The sequence below is a fragment of the Phalangium opilio genome, unplaced genomic scaffold, assembly GCF_054372755.1.
Source record: "Phalangium opilio isolate 3A_F unplaced genomic scaffold, DU_Popi_V2 ptg000360l_1, whole genome shotgun sequence".
In the NCBI taxonomy this organism is placed as follows: Eukaryota; Metazoa; Arthropoda; class Arachnida; order Opiliones; family Phalangiidae; genus Phalangium; species Phalangium opilio.
Genome location: NW_028324230.1, coordinates 4,127,748 through 4,142,947, shown reverse-complemented (window position 1 = coordinate 4,142,947; position 15,200 = coordinate 4,127,748). Strand labels below are relative to the sequence as shown.

The window sequence follows — 15,200 nt, the reverse complement described above, 5'->3', positions numbered from 1 at the left end:
AAAGAAAATATGTTTGCTTTTTTGAAATCTATTGGAATTTAAAAGTGGAGAAAAAAGTGAAAAAATCAACGGCACGCAGTGTTCCTAAGTGGTCTCCCTCCCAAGTACTGACTGCGCTCGACGCTGCTTAACTTCGGAGATCGGACGAGAACCGGTGTTTTCAGCGTGATATGGCCGTTGCCGAGAGTCAGTTAATAATTCGAATTTAAATTAATTGAGACAAATTAACCTTCATCTTTTTAAAACAATAACAAAAAGAAAATAAGTTTGCTTTTTTCATATCTATTGGAATTTAAAAGAGGAAAAAAAGTGAAAAAGCCAACGGCACGCAGTGTTCCTAAGTGGTCTCCCTCCCAAGTACTGACTGCGCTCGACGCTGCTTAACTTCGGTGATCGGACGAGAACCGGTGTTTTCAGCGTGAAATGGCCGTTGCCCAGTGTGCTATTTAATAAATTGAATTTAATTAACCTTCATCTTTATAAAACAATAACAAAAAGAAGATATGTTTGCTTTTTTCATATCTGGTGGAATTTAAAAGAGGAAACAAATGTGAAAAAGCCAACGGCACGCAAAGTTTCCAAGTACTGACTGCGCTCGACGCTGCTTAAAATCGGTGATCGTACGAGAACCGGTGTTTTCAGCGTGATATGGCCGTTTCCGAGAGTGCTAGATAATAATTCGAATTTAAATTAAGTGAGACAAATTAACCTTCATCTTTTTAAAACGATAACAAAAAGAAAATATGTTTGCTTTTTTCATATCTATTGGAATTTAAAAGAGGAAAAAAAAGTGAAAAAGCCAACGGCACGCATAGTTCCTAAGTGGTCTCCCTCCCAAGTACTGACTGCGCTCGAAGCTGCTTAACTTCGGTGATCGGACGAGAACCGGCGTATTCAGAATGATATGTCCGTTGCCGAGAGTGCTAGTTAATAATTTGAATTTAATTAACCTTCATCTTTATAAAACAACAAAAAGATGATATGTTTGCTTTTTTCATATCTGGTGGAATCGAAAAGAGGAAACAAAAGTGAAAAAGCCAACGGCACGCAGAGTTTCCAAGTACTGACTGCGCTCGACGCTGCTTAACTTCGATGATCGGACGAGAACCGGTGTTTTCAGCGTGATATGGCCGTTGCCGAGAGTGCCAGATAATAATTCGAATTTAAATTAAGTGAGACAAATTAACCTTCATCTTTTTAAAACAAAAACAAAAAGAAAATAAGTTTGCTATTTTCATATCTATTGGAATTTAAAAGAGGAAAAACAAGTGAAAAAGCCAACGGCACGCAGTGTTCCTAAGTGGTCTCCCTCCCTAGTACTGACTGCGCTCAACGCTGCTTAACTTCGGTGATCGGACGAGAACCGATGTTTTCAGCGTGATATGGCCGTTGCCGAGAGTGCTAGTTAATAATTCAAATTTAAATTAAGTGAGACAAATTAACCTTCATCTTTTTTAAACAATAACATAAATAAAATATGTTTGCTTTTTTCATATCAATTTGAATTTAAAAGAGGAAAAAAAAGTGAAAAAGCCAACGGCACGCAGAGTTTCCAAGTACTGACTGCGCTCGACGCTGCTTAACTTCGGTGATCGGACGAGAACCGGTGTTTTCAGCGGGATATGGCCGTTAGCGAAAGTGCTATTTAATAATTTGAATTTAATTAACCTTCATCTTTATAAAACAATAACAAAAAGAAGATATGTTTGCTTTTTTCATATCTGGTGGAATTTAAAAGAGGAAACAAAAGTGAAAAAGCCAACGGCACGCAGAGTTTCCAAGTACTGACTGCGCTCGACGCTGCTTAAAATCGGTGATCGTACGAGAACCGGTGTTTTCAGCGTGATATGGCCGTTTCCGAGAGTGCTAGATAATAATTCGAATTTAAATTAAGTGAGACAAATTAACCTTCATCTTTTTAAAACAATAACAAAAAGAAAATATGTTTGCTTTTTTCATATCTATTGGAATTTAAAAGAGGAAAAAAAAATTAAAAGCCAACGGCACGCAGTGTTCCTAAGTGGTCTCCCTCCCAAGTACTGACTGCGCACGACGCTGCTTAAAATCGGAGATCGTACGAGAACCGGTGTTTTCAGCGTGATATGGCCGTTGCCGAGAGTGCTAGATAATAATTCGAACTTAAGTTAAGTGAGACAAATTAACCTTCATCTTTTTAAAACAATAACAAAAAGAAAATATGTTTGCTTTTTTCATATCTATTGGAATTTAAAAGAGGAAAAATAAAATTAAAAGCCAACGGCACGCAGTATTCCTAAGTGGACTCCCTCCCAAGTACTGACTGCGCTCGACGCTGCTTAACTTCGGAGATCGGACGAGAACCGGTGTTTTCAGCGGGATATGGCCGTTAGCGAAAGTGCTATTTAATAATTTGAATTTAATTAACTTTCGTCTTTATAAAACAATATCAAAAAGAAGATATGTTTGGTTTTTTCATATCTGGTGGAATTTAAAAGAGGAAATAAAAGTGAAAAAGCCAACAGCCCGCACTGTTCCTAAGTGGTCTCCCTACCAAGTACTGACTGCGCTCGACGCTGCTTAACTTCGGTGATCGGACGAGAACCGGTGTATTCAGCGTGATATGGCCGTTGCCGAGAGTGCTAGTTAATAATTTGAATTTAATTAACCTTCATTTTTATAAAACAATAACAAAAAGAAGATATGTTTGCTTTTTTCATATCTGGTGGAATTTGAAAGAGGAAACAAAAAGGAAAAATCCAACGGCACGCAGTATTCCCAAGTACTGACTGCGCTCGACGCTGCTTAACTTCGGTGATCGGACGAGAACCGTTTTTTCAGCGTGATATGGCCGTTGCCGAGAGTGCTAGTTAATAATTCGAATTTAAATTAAGTGAGACAAATTAACCTTCATCTTTTTAAAACAATAACAAAAAGAAAATAAGTTTGCTTTTTTCATATCTATTGGAATTTAAAAGAGGAAAAAAAAGTGAAAAAGCCAACGGCACGCAGAGCTTCCAAGTACTGACTGCGCTCGACGCTGCTTAACTTCGGTGATCGGACGAGAACCGGTGTTTTCAGCGTGATATGGCCGTTGCCGAGAGTGCTAAATAATAATTCGAATTTAAATTAAGTGAGACAAATTAACCTTCATCTTTTTAAAACAAAAACAAAAAGAAAATAAGTTTGCTATTTTCATATCTGGTGGAATTTAAAAGATGAAACAAAAAGGAAAAATCCAACGGCACGCAGTATTCCCAAGTACTGACTGCGCTCGACGCTGCTTAACTTCGGTGATCGGACGAGAACCGTTTCTTTCAGCGTGATATGGCCGTTGCCGAGAGTGCTAGTTAATAATTCGAATTTAAATTAAGTGAGACAAATTAACCTTCATCTTTTTAAAACAATAACAAAAAGAAAATATGTTTGCTTTTTTGAAATCTATTGGAATTTAAAAGAGGAAAAAAAAGTGAAAAAGCCAACGGCACGCAGTGTTCCTAAGTGGTCTCCCTCCCAAGTACTGACTGCGCTCGACGCTGCTTAACTTCGGTGATCGGACGAGAACCGGTGTTTTCAGCGTGATATGGCCGTTGCCGAGAGTGCTAGTTAATAATTCAAATTTAAATTAAGTGAGACAAATTAACCTTCATCATTTTAAAACAATAACATAAATAAAATATGTTTGCTTTTGTCATATCTATTGGAATTTAAAAGTGGAGAAAAAAGTGAAAAAACCAACGGCACGCAGTGTTCCTAAGTGGTCTCCCTCCCAAGAACTGACTGCGCTCGACGCTGCTTAACGTCGGTGATCGGACGAGAACCGGTGTTTTCAGCGTGATATGGCCGTTGTCGAGAGTGCTAGTTAATAATTCGAATTTAATTTACCTTCATATTTATAAAAACAATAACAAAAAGAAGATATGTTTGGTTTTTTCATATCTGGTGGGATTTAAAAGCGGAAACAAAAAGGAAAAAGCCAACGGCACGCAGTATTCCCAAGTACTGACTGCGCTCGACGCTGCTTAACTTCGGTGATCGGACGAGAACCGTTTTTTTCAGCGTGATATGGCCGTTGCCGAGAGTGCTAGTTAATAATTCGAATTTAAATTAAGTGAGACAAATTAACCTTCGCCTTTTTAAAACAATAACAAAAAGAAAATATGTTTGCTTTTTTGAAATCTATTGGAATTTAAATGTGGAGAAAAAAGTGAAAAAACCAACGGCACGCAGTGTTCGTAAGTGGTCTCCCTCCCAGGTACTGACTGCGCTCGACGCTGCTTAACTTCCTGATCGGAGGAGAACCGGTGTGTTCAGCGTGATATGGCCGTTGCCGAGAGTGCTAGTTAATAATTTGAATTTAATTAACCTTCATCTTTATAAAACAATAACAAAAAGAAGATATGTTTGCTTTTTTCATATCTGGTGGAATTTAAAAGAGGAAATAAAAGTGAAAAAGCCAACGGCCCGCAGTGTTCCTAAGTTGTCTCCCTCCCAAGTACTGACTGCGCTCGACGCTCCTTAACTTCCTGATCGGAGGAGAAGCGGTGTATTCAGCGTGATATGGCCGTTGCCGAGAGTGCTAGTTAATAATTTGAATTTAATTAACCTTCATCTTTATAAAACAATAACAAAAAGAAGATATTTAAAAAGGTCAAACATAACTATTATTATACACGGGTGTGAAGTAATTTAGAAAATTAAAGAAATTTACGGAGATAAACCACGTGTAATTAGAGTTAAATAATAATTTATTTAAAACATCCAAATTAAAAATGAGACGTTTCGAGCCGCGGCTCGTCGTTCAGTCTGGTGAACCATAGTGAGTTTCACATTAATAAGCTATACACTAAAAAACTAAAAAACAATATATCTAAAAAAGGGGGGAGTATAACATTTTATCCCTAGGAGATTATTTACATCTAGAGGGTGCCAGGTTGGCGCGGGAATTTATTTATTTTTATTTTTATATTTTAATAGGTTATTAATGTTCCAATTATTTTTTAAGGAGATTCCGGCTTCTAAATTAAAATTGTTATGTTTAAAATTTTTTATAAATATGCTTTCAGTAATTTTACGTTTAAAATAATCCTTTTCTTTAGCCAAAATAGAGATATTATGCCAATTAATCTGGTGTGAAGTATTAAATTTTAGATGAACAAATATGGCATTTGTTTCTTTTTTGTTTTTGACATCTCTTTTATGTTCCTTGACTCTATCAAGTAGTTTCTCCCCGATGTAAACCTTATTACAGGTTTTACATTCAATTTTATAAATTATGCCCGAAGTATTTAAAATATCAACTTTATCTCTATCAGATTCCGATTCCCATTTAACTAAGGCACTCCTTAAATCCTTAGCTTTTTTGTTAATAATTTTAATATTAAAAGGTCTTAACTTCCTCTGAAGGGTTTCATTAAATCCCTTGTAATAAGGTAAGAAAAGCCATTTTTCAGATTCCATATTTTTTTTGGCTGTTGTAGTAATATTGGTAAAAAGAAGATATGTTTGCTTTTTTCATATCTGGTGGAATTTAAAAGAGGAAACAAAAGTGAAAAAGCCAACGGCACGCAGTATTCCCAAGTACTGACTGCGCTCGACGCTGCTTAACTTCGGTGATCGGACGAGAACCGTTTCTTTCAGCGTGATATGGCCGTTGCCGAGAGTGCTAGTTAATAATTCGAATTTAAATTAAGTGAGACAAATTAACCTTCATCTTTTTAAAACAATAACAAAAAGAAAATATGTTTGCTTTTTTGAAATCTATTGGAATTTAAAAGAGGAAAAAAAAGTGAAAAAGCCAACGGCACGCAGTGTTCCTAAGTGGTCTCCCTCCCAAGTACTGACTGCGCTCGACGCTGCTTAACCTCGGCGATCGGAGGAGAACTGGTGTTTTCAGCGTGAAATAGCCGTTGCCGAGTGTGGTGTTTAATAATTTGAATTTAATTAACCTTCATCTTTATAAAACAATAACAAAAAGAAGATATGTTTGCTTTTTTCATATCTGGTGGAATTTAAAAGAGGAAACAAAAGTGAAAAAGCCAACGGCACGAAGAGCTTCCAAGTACTGACTGCGCTCGACGCTGCTTAACTTCGGAGATCGGACGAGAACCGGTGTTTTCAGCGTGATATGGCCGTTAGCGAATGTGCTATTTAATAATTTGAATTTAATTAACTTTCGTCTTTATTAAACAATATCAAAAAGAAGATATGTTTGGTTTTTTCATATCTGGTGGAATTTAAAAGAGGAAATAAAAGTGATAAAGCCAACGGCCCGCAGTGTTCGTAAGTGGTCTCCCTCCCAAGTACTGACTGCGCTCGACGCTGCTTAATTTCCTGATCGGAGGAGAACCGGTGTGTTCAGCGTGATATGGCCGTTGCCGAAAGTGCTAGTTAATAATTTGAATTTATTATACCTTCATCTTTATAAAACTATAACAAAAAAAAAGATATCTTTGCTTTTTTCATATCTGGTGGAATTTAAAAGAGGAAACAAAAATTAAAAAGCCAACGGCACGCATTGTTCCTAAGTGGTCTCCCTCCCAAGTACTGACTGCGCTCGACGCTGCTTAACTTCGGTGATCGGACGAGAACCGTTGAATTCAGCGTGATACGGCCGTTGCCGAGAGTGCTAGTTAATAATTTGAATTTATTATACCTTCATCTTTATAAAACTATAACAAAAAAAGATATGTTTGCTTCTTTCATATCTGGTGGAATTTAAAAGAGGAAACAAAAGTGAAAAAACCAACGGCACGCAGTGTTCCTAAGTGGTCTCCCTCCCCTGACTGCGCTCGACGCTGCTTAAAATCGGTGATCGTACGAGAACCGGTGTTTTCAGCGTGATATGGCCGTTGCCGAAAATGCTAGATAATAATTCGAATTTAAATTAAGTGAGACAAACTAACCTTCATCTTTTTAAAACAATAACAAAAAGAAAATATTTTTGCTTTTTTCATATCTATTGGAATTTAAAAGAGGAAAAAAAATTAAAAGCCAACGGCACGCAGTGTTCCTAAGTGGTCTCCCTCCCAAGTACTGACTGCGCTCGACGCTGCTTAACTTCGGCGATCGGAGGAGAACTGGTGTTTTCAGCGTGAAATAGCCGTTGCCGAGTGTGGTGTTTAATAATTTGAATTTAATTAACCTTCATCTTTATAAAACAATAACAAAAAGAAGATATGTTTGCTTTTTTCATATCTGGTGGAATTTAAAAGAGGAAACAAAAGTGAAAAAGCCAACGGCACGAAGAGCTTCCAAGTACTGACTGCGCTCGACGCTGCTTAACTTCGGAGATCGGACGAGAACCGGTGTTTTCAGCGTGATATGGCCGTTAGCGAATGTGCTATTTAATAATTTGAATTTAATTAACTTTCGTCTTTATTAAACAATATCAAAAAGAAGATATGTTTGGTTTTTTCATATCTGGTGGAATTTAAAAGAGGAAATAAAAGTGAAAAAGCCAACGGCCCGCAGTGTTCGTAAGTGGTCTCCCTCCCAAGTACTGACTGCGCTCGACGCTGCTTAACTTCCTGATCGGAGGAGAACCGGTGTGTTCAGCGTGATATGGCCGTTGCCGAAAGTGCTAGTTAATAATTTGAATTTATTATACCTTCATCTTTATAAAACTATAACAAAAAAAAAGATATCTTTGCTTTTTTCATATCTGGTGGAATTTAAAAGAGGAAACAAAAATTAAAAAGCCAACGGCACGCATTGTTCCTAAGTGGTCTCCCTCCCAAGTACTGACTGCGCTCGACGCTGCTTAACTTCGGTGATCGGACGAGAACCGTTGAATTCAGCGTGATACGGCCGTTGCCGAGAGTGCTAGTTAATAATTTGAATTTATTATACCTTCATCTTTATAAAACTATAACAAAAAAAGATATGTTTGCTTCTTTCATATCTGGTGGAATTTAAAAGAGGAAAAAAAAGTGAAAAAACCAACGGCACGCAGTGTTCCTAAGTGGTCTCCCTCCCCTGACTGCGCTCGACGCTGCTTAAAATCGGTGATCGTACGAGAACCGGTGTTTTCAGCGTGATATGGCCGTTGCCGAAAATGCTAGATAATAATTCGAATTTAAATTAAGTGAGACAAACTAACCTTCATCTTTTTAAAACAATAACAAAAAGAAAATATTTTTGCTTTTTTCATATCTATTGGAATTTAAAAGAGGAAAAAAAATTAAAAGCCAACGGCACGCAGTGTTCCTAAGTGGTCTCCCTCCCAAGTACTGACTGCGCTCGACGCTGCTTAACTTCGGCGATCGGAGGAGAACTGGTGTTTTCAGCGTGAAATAGCCGTTGCCGAGTGTGGTGTTTAATAATTTGAATTTAATTAACCTTCATCTTTATAAAACAATAACAAAAAGAAGATATGTTTGCTTTTTTCATATCTGGTGGAATTTAAAAGAGGAAACAAAAGTGAAAAAGCCAACGGCACGAAGAGCTTCCAAGTACTGACTGCGCTCGACGCTGCTTAACTTCGGTGATCGGACGAGAACCGGTGTTTTCAGCGTGATATGGCCGTTGCCGAGAGTGCTAGTTAATAATTCAAATTTAAATTAAGTGAGACAAATTAACCTTCATCATTCTAAAACAATAACATAAATAAAATATGTTTGCTTTTTTCATATCTATTGGAATTTAAAAGAGGAAAAAAAATTAAAAGCCAACGGCACGCAGTGTTCCTAAGTGGTCTCCCTCCCAAGTACTGACTGCGCTCGACGCTGCTTAACTTCGGAGATAGGACGAGAACCGGTGCTTTCAGCGTGATATGGCCGTTAGCGAAAGTGCTATTTAATAATTTGAATTTAATTAACTTTCGTCTTTATAAAACAATATCAAAAAGAAGATATGTTTGGTTTTTTCATATCTGGTGGAATTTAAAAGAGGAAATAAAAGTGAAAAAGCCAACGGCCCGCGGTGTTCCTAAGTGGTCTCCCTCCCAAGTACTGACTGCGCTCGACGCTGCTTAACTTCGGTGATCGGACGAGAACCGGTGTATTCAGCGTGATATGGCCGTTGCCGAGAGTGCTTATTAATAATTTGAATTTAATTAACCTTCATTTTTATAAAACAATAACATAAATAAAATATGTTTGCTTTTTTCATATCTATTGGAATTTAAAAGAGGAAAAAAAAGTGAAAAAGCCAACGGCACGCAGAGTTTCCAAGTACTGACTGCGCTCGACGCTGCTTAACTTCGGTGATCGGACGAGAACCGGTGTTTTCAGCGTGATATGGCCGTTGCCGAGAGTGCTAGTTAATAATTCAAATTTAAATTAAGTGAGACAAATTAACCTTCATCATTCTAAAACAATAACATAAATAAAATATGTTTGCTTTTTTCATATCTATTGGAATTTAAAAGAGGAAAAAAAGTGAAAAAGCCAACGGCACGCAGTGTTCCTAAGTGGTCTCCCTCCCACGTACTGACTGCGCTCGACGCTGCTTAACTTCGGTGATCGTACGATAACCGGTGTATACAGCGTGATATGGCCGTTGCCGAGAGTGCTAGTTAATAATTTGAATTTAATTTACTTTCATTTTTATAAAACAATAACAAAAAGAAGATATGTTTGCTTTTTTCATATCTGGTGGAATTTAAAAGAGGAAACAAAAAGGAAAAATCCAACGGCACGCAGTATTCCCAAGTACTGACTGCGCTCGACGCTGCTTAACTTCGGTGATCGGACGAGAACCGTTTTTTTCAGCGTGATATGGCCGTTGCCGAGAGTGCTAGTTAATAATTCGAATTTGAATTAAGTGAGACAAATGAACCTTCGTCTTTTTAAAACAATAACAAAAAGAAAATATGTTTGCTTTTTTGAAATCTATTGGAATTTAAATGTGGAGAAAAAAGTGAAAAAACCAACGGCACGCAGTGTTCGTAAGTGGTCTCCCTCCCAGGTACTTACTGCGCTCGACGCTGCTTAACTTCCTGATCGGAGGAGAACCGGTGTGTTCAGCGTGATATGGCCGTTGCCGAGAGTGCTAGTTAATAATTTGAATTTAGTTAACCTTCATCTTTATAAAACAATAACAAAAAGAAGATATGTTTGCTTTTTTCATATCTGGTGGAATTTAAAAGAGGAAATAAAAGTGAAAAAGCCAACGGCCCGCAGTGTTCCTAAGTGGTCTCCCTCCCAAGTACTGACTGCGCTCGACGCTGCTTAACTTCCTGATCGGAGGAGAACCGGTGTATTCAGCGTGATATGGCCGTTGCCGAGAGTGCTAGTTAATAATTTGAATTTAATTAACCTTCATCTTTATAAAACAATAACAAAAAGAAGATATGTTTGCTTTTTTCATATCTGGTGGAATTTAAAAGAGGAAACAAAAGTGAAAAAGCCAAAGGCACGCAGAGTTTCCAAGTACTGACTGCGCTCGACGCTGCTTAACTTCGGTGATCGGAAGAGAACCGGTGTTTTCAGAGTGATATGGCCGTTGCCGAGAGTGCTAGATAATAATTCGAATTTAAATTAAGTGAGACAAATTAACCTTCATCTTTTTAAAACAAAAACAAAAAGAAAATAAGTTTGCTATTTTCATATCTGGTGGAATTTAAAAGATGAAACAAAAAGGAAAAATCCAACGGCACGCAGTATTCCCAAGTACTGACTGCGCTCGACGCTGCTTAACTTCGGTGATCGGACGAGAACCGTTTTTTTCAGCGTGATATGGCCGTTGCCGAGAGTGCTAGTTAATAATTCGAATTTAAATTAAGTGAGACAAATTAACCTTCATCTTCTTAAAACAATAACAAAAAGAAAATATGTTTGCTTTTTTGAAATCTATTGGAATTTAAATGTGGAGAAAAAAGTGAAAAAACCAACGGCACGCAGTGTTCGTAAGTGGTCTCTCTCCCAGGTACTGACTGCGCTCGACGCTGCTTAACTTCCTGATCGGAGGAGAACCGGTGTATTCAGCGTGATATGGCCGTTGCCGAGAGTGCTAGTTAATAATTTGAATTTAATTAACCTTCATCTTTATAAAACAATAACAAAAAGAAGATATGTTTGCTTTTTTCATATCTGGTGGAATTTAAAAGAGGAAACAAAAGTGAAAAAGCCAACGGCACGCAGAGTTTCCAAGTACTGACTGCGCTCGACGCTGCTTAACTTCGGTGATCGGACGAGAACCGGTGTTTTCAGCGTGATATGGCCGTTGCCGAGAGTGCTAGATAATAATTCGAATTTAAATTAAGTGAGACAAATTAACCTTCATCTTTTTAAAACAATAACAAAAAGAAAATATGTTTGCTTTTTTGAAATCTATTGGAATTTAAATGTGGAGAAAAAAGTGAAAAAACCAACGCACGCAGTGTTCGTAAGTGGTCTCCCTCCCAGGTACTTACTGCGCTCGACGCTGCTTAACTTCCTGATCGGAGGAGAACCGGTGTGTTCAGCGTGATATGGCCGTTGCCGAGAGTGCAAGTTAATAATTTGAATTTAATTAACCTTCATCTTTATAAAACAATAACAAAAAGAAGATATGTTTGCTTTTTTCATATCTGGTGGAATTTAAAAGAGGAAATAAAAGTGAAAAAGCCAACGGCCCGCAGTGTTCCCTAAGTGGTCTCCCTCCCAAGTACTGACTGCGCTCGACGCTGCTTAACTTCCTGATCGGAGGAGAACCGGTGTATTCAGCGTGATATGGCCGTTGCCGAGAGTGCTAGTTAATAATTTGAATTTAATTAACCTTCATCTTTATAAAACAATAACAAAAAGAAGATATGTTTGCTTTTTTCATATCTGGTGGAATTTAAAAGAGGAAACAAAAGTGAAAAAGCCAACGGCACGCAGAGTTTCCAAGTACTGACTGCGCTCGACGCTGCTTAACTTCGGTGATCGGACGAGAACCGGTGTTTTCAGCGTGATATGGCCGTTGCCGAGAGTGCTAGATAATAATTCGAATTTAAATTAAGTGAGACAAATTAACCTTCATCTTTTTAAAACAAAAACAAAAAGAAAATAAGTTTGCTATTTTCATATCTGGTGGAATTTAAAAGATGAAACAAAAAGGAAAAATCCAACGGCACGCAGTATTCCCAAGTACTGACTGCGCTCGACGCTGCTTAACTTCGGTGATCGGACGAGAACCGTTTTTTTCAGCGTGATATGGCCGTTGCCGAGAGTGCTAGTTAATAATTCGAATTTAAATTAAGTGAGACAAATTAACCTTCATCTTCTTAAAACAATAACAAAAAGAAAATATGTTTGCTTTTTTGAAATCTATTGGAATTTTAAAGAGGAAAAAAAAGTGAAAAAGCCAACGGCACGCTGTGTTCCTAAGTGGTCTCCCTCCCAAGTACTGACTGCGCTCGACGCTGCTTAACTTCGGCGATCGGAGGAGAACCGGTGTTTTCAGCGTGAAATAGCCGTTGCCAAGTGTGCTATTTAATAATTTGAATTTAATTAACCTTCATCTTTATAAAACAATAACAAAAAGAAGATATGTTTGCTTTTTTCATATCTGGTGGAATTTAAAAGAGGAAACAAAAGTGAAAAAGCCAACGGCACGAAGAGTTTCCAAGTACTGACTGCGCTCGACGCTGCTTAACTTCGGTGATCGGACGAGAACCGGTGTATTCAGCGTGATATGGCCGTTAGCGAAAGTACTATTTAATATATTGAATTTAATTAACTTTCATTTTTATAAAACAATAACAAAAAGAAGATATGTTTGGTTTTTTCATATCTGGTGGGATTTAAAAGCGGAAACAAAAAGGAAAAAGCCAACGGCACGCAGTATTCCCAAGTACTGACTGCGCTCGACGCTGCTTAACTTCGGTGATCGGACGAGAACCGTTTTTTTCAGCGTTATATGGCCGTTGCCGAGAGTGCTAGTTAATAATTCGAATTTGAATTAAGTGAGACAAATTAACCTTCGTCTTTTTAAAACAATAACAAAAAGAAAATATGTTTGCTTTTTTGAAATCTATTGGAATTTAAATGTGGAGAAAAAAGTGAAAAAACCAACGGCACGCAGTGTTCGTAAGTGGTCTCCCTCCCAAGTACTGACTGCGCTCGACGCTGCTTAACTTCCTGATCGGAGGAGAACCGGTGTATTCAGCGTGATATGGCCGTTGCCGAGAGTGCTAGTTAATAATTTGAATTTAATTAACCTTCATCTTTATAAAACAATAACAAAAAGAAGATATGTTTGCTTTTTTCATATCTGGTGGAATTTAAAAGAGGAAATAAAAGTGAAAAAGCCAACGGCCCGCAGTGTTCCTAAGGGGTCTCCCTCCCAAGTACTGACTGCGCTCGACGCTGCTTAACATCTTGATCGGAGGAGTACCGGTGTATTCAGCGTGATATGGCCGTTGCCGAGAGTGCTAGTTAATAATTTGAATTTAATTAACCTTCATCTTTATAAAACAATAACAAAAAGAATATATGTTTGCTTTTTTCATATCTGGTGGAATTTAAAAGAGGAAACAAAAGTGAAAAAGCCAACGGCACGCAGAGTTTCCAAGTACTGACTGCGCTCGACGCTGCTTAACTTCGGTGATCGGACGAGAACCGGTGTATTCAGCGTGATATGGCCGTTAGCGAAAGTGCTATTTAATAATTTGAATTTAATTAACTTTCATTTTTATAAAACAATAACAAAAAGAAGATATGTTTGCTTTTTTCATATCTGGTGGAATTTAAAAGAGGAAACAAAAAGGAAAAATCCAACGGCACGCAGTATTCCCAAGTACTGACTGCGCTCCACGCTGCTTAACTTCGGTGATCGGACGAGAACCGTTTTTTTCAGCGTGATATGGCCGTTGCCGAGAGTGCTAGTTAATAATTCGAATTTAAATTAAGTGAGACAAATTAACCTTCATCTTTTTAAAACAATAACAAAAAGAAAATAAGTTTGCTTTTTTCATATCTATTGGAATTTAAAAGAGGAAAAAAAAGTGAAAAAGCCAACGGCACGCAGAGTTTCCAAGTACTGACTGCGCTCGACGCTGCTTAACTTCGGTGATCGGACGAGAACCGGTGTTTTCAGCGTAATATGGCCGTTGCCGAGAGTGCTAGATAATAATTCGAATTTAAATTAAGTGAGACAAATTAACCTTCATCTTTTTAAAACAATAACAAAAAGAAAATATGTTTGCTTTTTTCATATCTAGTGGAATTTAAAAGAGGAAAAAAAAAATTAAAGCCAACGGCACGCAGTGTTCCTAAGTAGTCTACCTCCCAAGTACTGACTGCGCTCGACGCTGCTTAACTTCCTGATCGGAGGAGAACCGGTGTATTCAGCGTGATATGGCCGTTGCCGAGAGTGCTAGTTAATAATTTGAATTTAATTAACCTTCATCTTTATAAAACAATAACAAAAAGAAGATATGTTTGCTTTTTTCATATCTGGTGGAATTTAAAAGAGGAAACAAAAGTGAAAAAGCCAACGGCACGCAGAGTTTCCAAGTACTGACTGCGCTCGACGCTGCTTAACTTCGGTGATCGGACGAGAACCGGTGTTTTCAGCGTGATATGGCCGTTGCCGAGAGTGCTAGATAATAATTCGAATTTAAATTAAGTGAGACAAATTAACCTTCATCTTTTTAAAACAAAAACAAAAAGAAAATAAGTTTGCTATTTTCATATCTGGTGGAATTTAAAAGATGAAACAAAAAGGAAAAATCCAACGGCACGCAGTATTCCCAAGTACTGACTGCGCTCGACGCTGCTTAACTTCGGTGATCGGACGAGAACCGTTTTTTTCAGCGTGATATGGCCGTTGCCGAGAGTGCTAGTTAATAATTCGAATTTAAATTAAGTGAGACAAATTAACCTTCATCTTTTTAAAACAATAACAAAAAGAAAATATGTTTGCTTTTTTGAAATCTATTGGAATTTAAAAGAGGAAAAAAAAGTGAAAAAGCCAACGGCACGCTGTGTTCCTAAGTGGTCTCCCTCCCAAGTACTGACTGCGCTCGACGCTGCTTAACTTCGGCGATCGGAGGAGAACCGGTGTTTTCAGCGTGAAATAGCAGTTGCCGAGTGTGCTATTTAATAATTTGAATTTAATTAACCTTCATCTTTATAAAACAATAACAAAAAGACGATATGTTTGCTTTTTTCATATCTGGTGGAATTTAAAAGAGGAAACAAAAGTGAAAAAGCCAACGGCACGCAGAGTTTCCAAGTACTGACTGCGCTCGACGCTGCTTAACTTCGGTGATCGGACGAGAACCGGTGTTTTCAGCGTGATATGGCCGTTGCCGA

General features: G+C 37.8%; 4 non-coding genes and 39 pseudogenes across 4 annotated transcripts; all 43 read right to left on the bottom strand.

The window, feature by feature from the left end:
• Positions 1-63: 63 nt before the first annotated feature.
• Positions 64-182, bottom strand: LOC149602490 (5S ribosomal RNA; annotated as a pseudogene).
• A 134-nt stretch (positions 183-316) lies between these two features.
• LOC149602489 (5S ribosomal RNA) lies at positions 317-435 on the bottom strand. The gene has a single exon (XR_016377877.1). It is a non-coding gene; the product is annotated as a 5S ribosomal RNA (ribosomal RNA).
• A 362-nt stretch (positions 436-797) lies between these two features.
• LOC149602488 (5S ribosomal RNA) lies at positions 798-916 on the bottom strand (annotated as a pseudogene).
• Positions 917-1,035: 119 nt separating this feature from the next.
• LOC149602487 (5S ribosomal RNA) lies at positions 1,036-1,138 on the bottom strand (annotated as a pseudogene).
• Positions 1,139-1,275: 137 nt separating this feature from the next.
• On the bottom strand, positions 1,276-1,394 carry LOC149602486 (5S ribosomal RNA). The gene has a single exon (XR_016379163.1). It is a non-coding gene; the product is annotated as a 5S ribosomal RNA (ribosomal RNA).
• Positions 1,395-1,531: 137 nt separating this feature from the next.
• LOC149602485 (5S ribosomal RNA) lies at positions 1,532-1,634 on the bottom strand (annotated as a pseudogene).
• A 361-nt stretch (positions 1,635-1,995) lies between these two features.
• LOC149602484 (5S ribosomal RNA) lies at positions 1,996-2,114 on the bottom strand (annotated as a pseudogene).
• A 137-nt stretch (positions 2,115-2,251) lies between these two features.
• Positions 2,252-2,370, bottom strand: LOC149602483 (5S ribosomal RNA). Its single transcript, XR_016378720.1, has one exon. It is a non-coding gene; the product is annotated as a 5S ribosomal RNA (ribosomal RNA).
• A 122-nt stretch (positions 2,371-2,492) lies between these two features.
• LOC149602482 (5S ribosomal RNA) lies at positions 2,493-2,611 on the bottom strand (annotated as a pseudogene).
• A 361-nt stretch (positions 2,612-2,972) lies between these two features.
• On the bottom strand, positions 2,973-3,075 carry LOC149602481 (5S ribosomal RNA; annotated as a pseudogene).
• Positions 3,076-3,452: 377 nt separating this feature from the next.
• Positions 3,453-3,571, bottom strand: LOC149602480 (5S ribosomal RNA). The gene has a single exon (XR_016379008.1). It is a non-coding gene; the product is annotated as a 5S ribosomal RNA (ribosomal RNA).
• Positions 3,572-3,708: 137 nt separating this feature from the next.
• LOC149602479 (5S ribosomal RNA) lies at positions 3,709-3,827 on the bottom strand (annotated as a pseudogene).
• Positions 3,828-3,950: 123 nt separating this feature from the next.
• Positions 3,951-4,053, bottom strand: LOC149602478 (5S ribosomal RNA; annotated as a pseudogene).
• Positions 4,054-4,190: 137 nt separating this feature from the next.
• LOC149602477 (5S ribosomal RNA) lies at positions 4,191-4,308 on the bottom strand (annotated as a pseudogene).
• Positions 4,309-5,531: 1,223 nt separating this feature from the next.
• On the bottom strand, positions 5,532-5,634 carry LOC149602476 (5S ribosomal RNA; annotated as a pseudogene).
• A 137-nt stretch (positions 5,635-5,771) lies between these two features.
• LOC149602475 (5S ribosomal RNA) lies at positions 5,772-5,890 on the bottom strand (annotated as a pseudogene).
• A 122-nt stretch (positions 5,891-6,012) lies between these two features.
• Positions 6,013-6,115, bottom strand: LOC149602474 (5S ribosomal RNA; annotated as a pseudogene).
• A 363-nt stretch (positions 6,116-6,478) lies between these two features.
• Positions 6,479-6,597, bottom strand: LOC149602473 (5S ribosomal RNA; annotated as a pseudogene).
• A 370-nt stretch (positions 6,598-6,967) lies between these two features.
• LOC149602472 (5S ribosomal RNA) lies at positions 6,968-7,086 on the bottom strand (annotated as a pseudogene).
• A 122-nt stretch (positions 7,087-7,208) lies between these two features.
• Positions 7,209-7,311, bottom strand: LOC149602471 (5S ribosomal RNA; annotated as a pseudogene).
• Positions 7,312-7,433: 122 nt separating this feature from the next.
• LOC149602470 (5S ribosomal RNA) lies at positions 7,434-7,551 on the bottom strand (annotated as a pseudogene).
• A 123-nt stretch (positions 7,552-7,674) lies between these two features.
• LOC149602469 (5S ribosomal RNA) lies at positions 7,675-7,793 on the bottom strand (annotated as a pseudogene).
• Positions 7,794-8,163: 370 nt separating this feature from the next.
• On the bottom strand, positions 8,164-8,282 carry LOC149602468 (5S ribosomal RNA; annotated as a pseudogene).
• A 122-nt stretch (positions 8,283-8,404) lies between these two features.
• LOC149602467 (5S ribosomal RNA) lies at positions 8,405-8,507 on the bottom strand (annotated as a pseudogene).
• A 135-nt stretch (positions 8,508-8,642) lies between these two features.
• Positions 8,643-8,761, bottom strand: LOC149602466 (5S ribosomal RNA; annotated as a pseudogene).
• A 122-nt stretch (positions 8,762-8,883) lies between these two features.
• Positions 8,884-9,002, bottom strand: LOC149602465 (5S ribosomal RNA; annotated as a pseudogene).
• A 122-nt stretch (positions 9,003-9,124) lies between these two features.
• On the bottom strand, positions 9,125-9,227 carry LOC149602464 (5S ribosomal RNA; annotated as a pseudogene).
• Positions 9,228-9,363: 136 nt separating this feature from the next.
• Positions 9,364-9,482, bottom strand: LOC149602463 (5S ribosomal RNA; annotated as a pseudogene).
• A 362-nt stretch (positions 9,483-9,844) lies between these two features.
• LOC149602462 (5S ribosomal RNA) lies at positions 9,845-9,962 on the bottom strand (annotated as a pseudogene).
• A 122-nt stretch (positions 9,963-10,084) lies between these two features.
• LOC149602461 (5S ribosomal RNA) lies at positions 10,085-10,202 on the bottom strand (annotated as a pseudogene).
• Positions 10,203-11,044: 842 nt separating this feature from the next.
• LOC149602460 (5S ribosomal RNA) lies at positions 11,045-11,147 on the bottom strand (annotated as a pseudogene).
• A 376-nt stretch (positions 11,148-11,523) lies between these two features.
• Positions 11,524-11,642, bottom strand: LOC149602459 (5S ribosomal RNA; annotated as a pseudogene).
• A 122-nt stretch (positions 11,643-11,764) lies between these two features.
• Positions 11,765-11,867, bottom strand: LOC149602458 (5S ribosomal RNA; annotated as a pseudogene).
• A 377-nt stretch (positions 11,868-12,244) lies between these two features.
• On the bottom strand, positions 12,245-12,363 carry LOC149602457 (5S ribosomal RNA; annotated as a pseudogene).
• A 122-nt stretch (positions 12,364-12,485) lies between these two features.
• On the bottom strand, positions 12,486-12,588 carry LOC149602456 (5S ribosomal RNA; annotated as a pseudogene).
• Positions 12,589-12,950: 362 nt separating this feature from the next.
• LOC149602455 (5S ribosomal RNA) lies at positions 12,951-13,068 on the bottom strand (annotated as a pseudogene).
• A 122-nt stretch (positions 13,069-13,190) lies between these two features.
• On the bottom strand, positions 13,191-13,308 carry LOC149602454 (5S ribosomal RNA; annotated as a pseudogene).
• A 122-nt stretch (positions 13,309-13,430) lies between these two features.
• On the bottom strand, positions 13,431-13,533 carry LOC149602453 (5S ribosomal RNA; annotated as a pseudogene).
• A 362-nt stretch (positions 13,534-13,895) lies between these two features.
• LOC149602452 (5S ribosomal RNA) lies at positions 13,896-13,998 on the bottom strand (annotated as a pseudogene).
• A 136-nt stretch (positions 13,999-14,134) lies between these two features.
• Positions 14,135-14,252, bottom strand: LOC149602451 (5S ribosomal RNA; annotated as a pseudogene).
• A 122-nt stretch (positions 14,253-14,374) lies between these two features.
• Positions 14,375-14,477, bottom strand: LOC149602450 (5S ribosomal RNA; annotated as a pseudogene).
• A 377-nt stretch (positions 14,478-14,854) lies between these two features.
• On the bottom strand, positions 14,855-14,973 carry LOC149602449 (5S ribosomal RNA; annotated as a pseudogene).
• Positions 14,974-15,095: 122 nt separating this feature from the next.
• LOC149602448 (5S ribosomal RNA) lies at positions 15,096-15,198 on the bottom strand (annotated as a pseudogene).
• Between the last annotated feature and the right edge of the window lie 2 nt (positions 15,199-15,200).